Source organism: Sminthopsis crassicaudata, chromosome 5, assembly GCF_048593235.1.
Source record: "Sminthopsis crassicaudata isolate SCR6 chromosome 5, ASM4859323v1, whole genome shotgun sequence".
NCBI lineage: Eukaryota > Metazoa > Chordata > Mammalia > Dasyuromorphia > Dasyuridae > Sminthopsis > Sminthopsis crassicaudata.
The window spans coordinates 187,279,695-187,287,401 of NC_133621.1; the positions used below are offsets into that span (position 1 = coordinate 187,279,695).

General features: G+C 39.3%; 1 long non-coding RNA gene across 1 annotated transcript; it reads left to right on the plus strand.

The window, feature by feature from the left end:
• The first annotated feature begins 221 nt into the window (after positions 1-221).
• Positions 222-7,452, plus strand: LOC141543576 (uncharacterized). The gene is made up of 4 exons (XR_012482473.1): positions 222-550; positions 1,741-1,899; positions 5,563-5,741; positions 6,962-7,452. It is a non-coding gene; the product is annotated as an uncharacterized LOC141543576 (long non-coding RNA).
• Positions 7,453-7,707: the final 255 nt, after the last annotated feature.

Consider the following 7,707-nt stretch of genomic DNA (forward strand, 5'->3'; position numbering starts at 1 on the left):
CGGGCTGATGATAACCTTTTCTTGCTCCACCCCTCCCCTTTGCACAGACCATCTCTTTCCCTTCTCCCTCCTCCTCCCAGACACTGCCTTTGCTGGGAAGGAGCCAAGGTGAGGCTTGGGGGATGGGTGAGGGCTCAGGACATTCTGTTCTTTTTTGCACCATTGACTGCCAGGCTAGGAATGTGTAATATCCACTGTTGTGATCAGAAAGGGACAAGAATGTGAACACGGGGAAACAGGCCAGGAGCAGGGCAGAAGCAGGGAGAAGCAAAAGATAGGACCCTAGCAGGTGCTAAAAGAAGGCTTCTGGGTAGGCAAGGAGAGAGAGGAGGAGTAAGGCTGGCAAAAGCAGGGTGGGGACCCAGAGTGTCAACAACGAGAGCTGGACGGAGCAGGGGTCCCCCGCAGGTGGCTGACTCTGGTGCAGGGAGTGGACAGAGCTGCTGACCTAAGGAGGAAGGAGACAGAAAGCTCTGCAAGGAAAGCAAAGCTCTTGGGGCTGGGGCTTTGTCTTCTCTTATCTCTGCAAGGAATTTGATCCAACCAGAAGGTAAACAGTGAATGTCCAGGGGAGGTGGGGGAGGTGGTGAGTGGTAAGGCTGGACTAAGGAGGGAAAAAATATTTGAGCAGCAGTAAGGAGGGACAAAGGAGAGAAAAGAAAGGTTGACTTTATCCATTGTCCCCACAGACAAAGGGAGTTTACCATAAGATATGGGAAGAGGAAAAAATTTAAAGATCTAATCAGATGTTTTTAACTTGGGATGCCTGAATTTTTAAAACTATTTCAACACAATTCATTGCCTTGGCAATAGTTTATTCATGTAAATATCTTATACTGAGAAAGGGTCCATAAGTTTGACTAGAATGCCAAAGGGATCCATGACACACAAACAACACACAAAAGTTAAGTTTTATGTGGGGGCAGCTAGGTGGCGCAGTGGATAGAGCACCAGCCCTGAATTCAGGAGGACCCCAGTTCAAATCTGGTCTCAGATTAACACTTTCTAGCTGTGTGACCCTGGGCAAGTCACTTAACCCCAGCCTCAGGAAAAAAAAAAGAAGAAGAAGAAGAAGAAGAAGTTTTTATGTAATCCAACTGCCTCATTTTAAAGATGAAGAAACTGAGATAAAGAAATGTTCAGGTAAACTTATAAAATAACTGCCCCATCCCAGCTCACAAACTTATGTGGACTTGCATTATGTGACATGGCACCAATAATCCAATATATTTACATGGGAAAGGCAGCATGGCATATGGATGGAGAGCCAGCCTTAATCCTGAGTTCATGTCGCCCTTTAACATATTGACTATCATCCTGGCAAGTCACTCACCTTCCCAGTACTCTGGACAACTTTCTAGAACCATAAATTGCAGAGAAGATGCCGATCTCCACTGGTGAAGGTGACAATTTGCACTGGCAAAGGGAGCTTCCTTTCTGAGAGTTCCCTGAACCAGTGAAATGATCCCTAGCTCTATTTACACCCAAGTTTTCTTCCAGAGATATGGTCTTATTTCTCCTCTATGGCCAACACTGATATCAAAGAGATCTCCAAAGGTTTTAAACTTGGCATTTATTAGAATATCTCTTCACAATACCTCTATGAAGTTGGAAAGAGTCAGTTTTTCTCCTTGAATGATGAAGAAACGAGGTCCTAAAACACATAGTGAATTAACCACAGAGATAGAATTGAAAGTCAGATCTGGTCTATGTCCCCAGATATGTTTGTTATCTTTTCAGCTCACTTCCTGCACTAAACCAGTCACCAGTCTGTGGTAAAATGATGCTCTGGCTCTGATTCCACAAGTGATCAAAGTGGAAATTGGGAGGGCCGGTATCCCCAAATAAATCTGTTACTACATCAGCGCTTCCTCAGTCCAGTTTGGATCGTCAGGCAAGGTATCCTTCTATATCTTTGAACATAATCCCTATTTGATTTTTTCAGTAACCCCAGTTCTAACTCCATCTAGCTCTGTCTTATCTGTAAACTAGACATCAACCTAGCTGGTACCATTTTTCTTAGAAGGCATTATTTGCTCTACATCTCCCTTCAAAAAATGCACGACCCCAATGACCCCCCCCCAAAAAAATACACACTTTATCTTTAGCCCTATCTGCTGAATGATACCTGGAATTCTAAAGTTATAAGCTTATTCCATTGATACCTGTTAAAATTCAAACAGTCTGGGTAGAAACCAAACTTAAGTATCATCAACCATTTATATTTATAGACTTATCAGATTCTTATCAGTAGATTTTAAAGGAGGCAGGTTCTGGGCTCTGGAGCATGAGAAGATAAACTTGAGTATTTCATAACCTTGCCAAGGGGCCCTGCCAGCTCTCAAGGAAACATGGCATAAAATAATGTCTTATTTACCAAAAGGCTGGCAAGTGTCAAAAAATCATTCGGGTGCAACTGTTTTGTTCACTGGAAAACATTGCTTGTCCTTTCTGCATAGAGAGGCTATTAAGGATCTTAGAGATCATTTTACGGATGAGAAATCCCAGGCACAGAGAGATTAAATGATTTGTTCAGGATCACACAGACAGTCAATGCTGAAGACAGTTTTTACTACAGGTCTCTTGATCCCACAATTGTTTAGAAAAACCTAATTTCGCCATTTCACCACTGCTTCTGCCTTTGCTCAGGCTGTACGTCCCACAGGGAAAAAAAATCTTTTCCCTGCTTAATCTCAGTTTCTGCTAATTGAAGCTCACCTCTTCAAATTCAATTCAACAAATATTCATTAACTGCCTACTATATTTTCAAGGCACAGTGCTAAGTACTGGAAATAATTTTTAAAAATAATAATAAAATAGGCTTTCCTTCATGGAGCTTACATTTTACTTGGGGGAAGAGGGGAATAACATGTACATAGAAAAGGACTGTTATAATCAGAGGCCACATTGTTTTATTTCACCAACTAAATTATAAGCTTCTAGAGGTCATGGGCCATATCTTACTCATCTTCTTATGTGCCTACTATAGAGATTTATACATAAACATTCATTGAATTGAACTGATTTGAAGAAAAAGTGCCCTTAGGGTTATTTTGGAGGAGTCAGAACCTAGATATTGCTTGTAATAATACTCACATGTATGTAGCACAGTATATGAAGTATTTTCAGTATTATTTGTTGATGTCCAATCATTTTCAGTTGTGTCCAACTTTTTGTAATCACACTTGAGTTTATCTAAGTAAATTTATCTGAATTTTTTTAGCCTGTTTATATTTTCATTCTGCGTCCCTCTTTGGAAGTTTTGGAATCATTTCAGCTCAATTAGTTTCAATTCAATCCAACATTTCACGTTTTTTGAATGAGTGAATAGAATGTAGCACATACTCCATAAAATACTTTCTTTAATTTGTCCTAAATTTGATCCCAGGGCTGGCCCCTCACAGAGGCAACAATAGTTGACTACATGATATGACTTTTGAGAGTGCTGGGAATAACAATAATTCTGTATTCTAGCTCAAACATCAGGCTTCTACATAAAGCTTTTCTAGATTCAGCCAGATGCCTCCAAAAGTGCCTTTTGCTCATTTCATATGTATTTCTATGTATGCATATGTGTTGTCTCCCACTTAGACAATGCAAACTACGGAAGATAAGGATATTTTCGTTTTTTTCTTTATAACTTAGACCCCCTAATAATGCCTTATTATTGTTAATGTTGTCTTTTTTTTTTTTTTTTTCATTTCTGTGCAATTCTTTGTGAGCCCATTTGAGATTTTCTTGACAAAGATAGGGGAGTGGATTGCCATTACCTTCTTTAGCTCATTTTATAGATGAAGTAACTGACATCCACAAAGTTAAATGACTTGCCATGGTCACATGGCTAATAAAAGTCTGAGGGCCAGATTTGAACTCAGGAAGATGAATCTTCCAGACTTCAGCCCCAGAGCTCTATCCACTGACCTAGCTGACCAATAGTGTCTGAGTAGATGGTTAATAAATGCTTATGGATTGATTATCAATGACTCAAATTTTAATAATACTTAATGATTACAGTATATTTTGTATAAAATATAGCTTGGTTTTATATACATATATATATATATTTCTCTCCCTTCCCTCAAAGATCTTCCTCTCTACCTTTGAGCTCCAGTTCTTTGATTTAAGGCATTGTCTTGATAAATTGATAACAGCCCTAGGAAGGAAGATGGAAGGATGATGCACTAAGGGGTAGCATTAAGCTGGTATTTCTCTCTTTTTTTTTTGAGGGGGTAGAGAAGAGATTTAAATCAAGTGACCCAAGGTTACATTGCTAGTGCCTTAGGCAGAATTCAAACTCCAAGTTAGTGCACTATCCACTCTACCACCCAGCTGCTCCAAAGTCCACAAAAGTAGAGAGCATTTGGAGTGAGATGTCCACAATGAGATTCAGATACATAAGAGGGGAGATCAGTGACTCTGGAGAAAGATTACTTCCAAAATCAGTCCATAGTTACCTGTTTTTAATTCTTTCAAACTTCAAGGATTGCCCCCAAGTGTGTCAGCTGACATTGTGAAACATTGCCCTAGCCCTTACCTTTGTACACTTTCACTTACTCTCTCCCTCTCCTTCTCCTCCTTCCCATTTCTTCTGGTATGTCTACCTGGGTTGGAGAGCAGAGGTGAGGAAGATTTCTCCAGGAATTATCTCTAGGCAAGAGCTACAGGAAAAGTCTCTCCCCTCATCCTTCCCTCATCCTTCCCTCATGCCCCAACACAGAACTGATTCTTTTCAGAGCAGTTCATCTAGTTCAGTCCTCTTCAATCAAGTTTTGCTAAGTGATGGAGGACAAAGTCTTCTCATGCTCTCCTCTGGATTCGCTGGCTTTTCCTTATCACGCATCTCCCACCTTATGGCACATGTATTTTTTAAGGTCTTTTGATTTTATCCACTCAAATATTGGAATGATCCATGATCTTATCAATTTGTATTTTCCCTCCAACTAGATATCATAAACCATCCACAGTGGCCCAGATTGTTTTTCTTGTCCATATACCCTTAGAAAAGGTCTCTGCTTACCCTGACATCAAAAGGATCAGAGGAGCAAGTGGATGGTCTATATTCCTCACTCTTACCACTTGATCAGTATATTTTGTTCTATCACATATTTTTCTGACAAAATCCTTTATACCACATTGTCAACATTCCCAGCCTTTCCGTTGCTCACTAGGTGATATATTTAATTTTCAATTCTTCAAAGGCTGTGTGTTCTATCTCTTACAGCCAAAAGGCAACACTTTGTCTCAGGGAGAAGTTTAGGGTCATTAAAGGAGTAATGCATTTTTCTGGAAAAATAAATTTAGCCCACCTTTCTTTGCCTATTTATTTTTGGGCCCAAAGTCCATTTGTACTGTCTATTGCATATTTATATATTGGTAGACAAGACCTATAGGTTTTCCACCCAACTGATATTTGTATTTTAGGTAAGAGACATTTTTCATCCACTTGGTTTGTCCTGTGTGGACTTGAAAAATATAACGATAGGAATGAACAATTCTCTGATTATAAATAGGTGAAATATAACATTGGGGATATGTATACTGACCAAATATTATATCTTTTAGGTCTTGAATGGTTATGAGATATCTTCTAGGAGGCTCTGAAATGTTCCATGAGGTCTGAAATCCAGGACTTGATAAAATCAATATAATGTCATCTACAAACAAGATCATCTGATCATTCCCAAGGAATCCCTCTTGAAATCTGCACTGATGTTTTTCCATCACAGTGGCAAATACATCTGGTAAGCATATATCTCCCTATATCATGTTTCAACCGTTCCCTATGTTCAGGGGTTTGTGATACTGTTATGTCTTTCAAGCTATCATGAATGACTTGGCTGGATAGATGGAGACACCTTGATGGAAGATAACTTTTAAGGCAGTATTTTGCTTTTACCATATCAAAAACTTTTTTTTAAAATAATCAACAATAAGTACAATGGGATTTTGTATTTTCTACAAATTCCATTCCTTTGTGCGTAAGTCATAGTCATGCATAGTGCAGTGCATTAAAAGTGTGCACCCAAGGAATTTTTAAAAACTGTTTTAGAAAAATATTTATTGAATATACAGTCATAGAGGACATTTTTTTAGTGATCAATCAATGAAGATGTATTTATTATGCACCTTCTATTTTTCACATATTATGATAGGCATTAGGGATAAATAATAAAACTCAACTCAATAAAATACAATTAATACAATAAAAAACTCAAAAAAATAAAATTTAACTCAATTTGGCTTCTTTTAAATTGATCTTAGACTTTAGAACCCCAGACTTTGCAAAGGGTCCTTTTTAATTAATTTCTTTCCATCACCTCAAAATATAGAACAACTTTCTCAGCCTTTCCTTCTTGGCTAAGACCAGTCATACTATGCTCCCCTAGCCCCACACTTTTGTTGTGAAGAGAAACTGGTGAAATTTAGGATTATTGGCCAAAGATATATTCTTTTAAAATTTTAAACATATTTGCCTACCTTGCTTATACCAACCAGAGCTCCAAATTTACATAATAACCTGAGCCACAGAAACAAAGTGTCCAGAGAAGTCAAAGGCCTGGAAAGGAACTAATTGAGTTTTTCCCTAAACCAGCTACAACCAGATGGATTTCTTAAGGGGGAAGAGAGAACATAGAACTCCCAGAGGCAAAAAAAAAAAAAAAAAAAAAAAAAAAAAGGAAGGGGGCAGAGAGCCAAGAAAGTTCTGCTAGGCAAAAGCATTATGGGAGCAGGCAAAGTGTCCCCCCAAAGAAAGCTGGAAGAGAACTGCAGGGGGACTGTCCCCTTCAGTGCTGGGACCAGATCTCTAAGCTGCATCCCCTTCTTCCTGTGTCAGATCCTCAAAGTGGCAGGGGGAAGTGAGTGAGAAGAGGAGGAAGGAAGCAGGGGAGGTGTGGGGGAGCAGCTGCTACAGGAATGGGAGTTCCCAAACCCCCCAAAAGCCTTCCCACCCCCACCCCAGCAGGCTCTGCATCCCGAAGTGATCAAACCCATGAGAAGGCTGCTCCATCTACTCCTAAGATCATGCATGGAAAAAAAAAAAAGAAGAAGAAGAAGAAAGAAAAGATGCAAAGATCCACGATGCAATAGTTTGCAAAAGTCTTGCAGCAGCTGGTTGGCACTAGATACACTGGGCTTGGAACCAGGAAGGAAGCCTCACCTCCCTGAGTTCAAATCCAGGCGCAGACACTTCCTTGCTGAGTGACCCTGGACAAGCCGCTTTACCTAATTTGCCTCAATTTCCTCATCTGTAAAATGAACCAGAGAAGCGAATGGCAAACCACCAGAGTTGACTGGTATCTCTCCTGCCAGGGAAGTTCCTGGGCTCTGTTCTGAGCTGCAGTAGTGCTAAAACTGATGATCAATAGTGATATCATGTCTGGGCAAGATGGGTGCATTCTTTTTTTTTTAAGTTTTAAATTTTAATAAAACTCTGGTCACTTTTAAAAACAACCTTTGATACTACAGTTGGTTTCAATTTAGTTGTCAATAAGATGCTGGTATCAGACTTTGTAAAAAAGATTTGTATTTACTTCCTTTTAAATAATAAAAATGCATGATTCTGAGACACAGATTTTGAGGGAGTAGATTTTTTAAAACATCCTTTTAGGAAACAAGCATTATTTTCAGCCAAGCTTATATATAAATTACCATCCACTGACCTGAGATCCAAAGCTAAATAACTCTGTCCTTACTTTCCTCTTTACA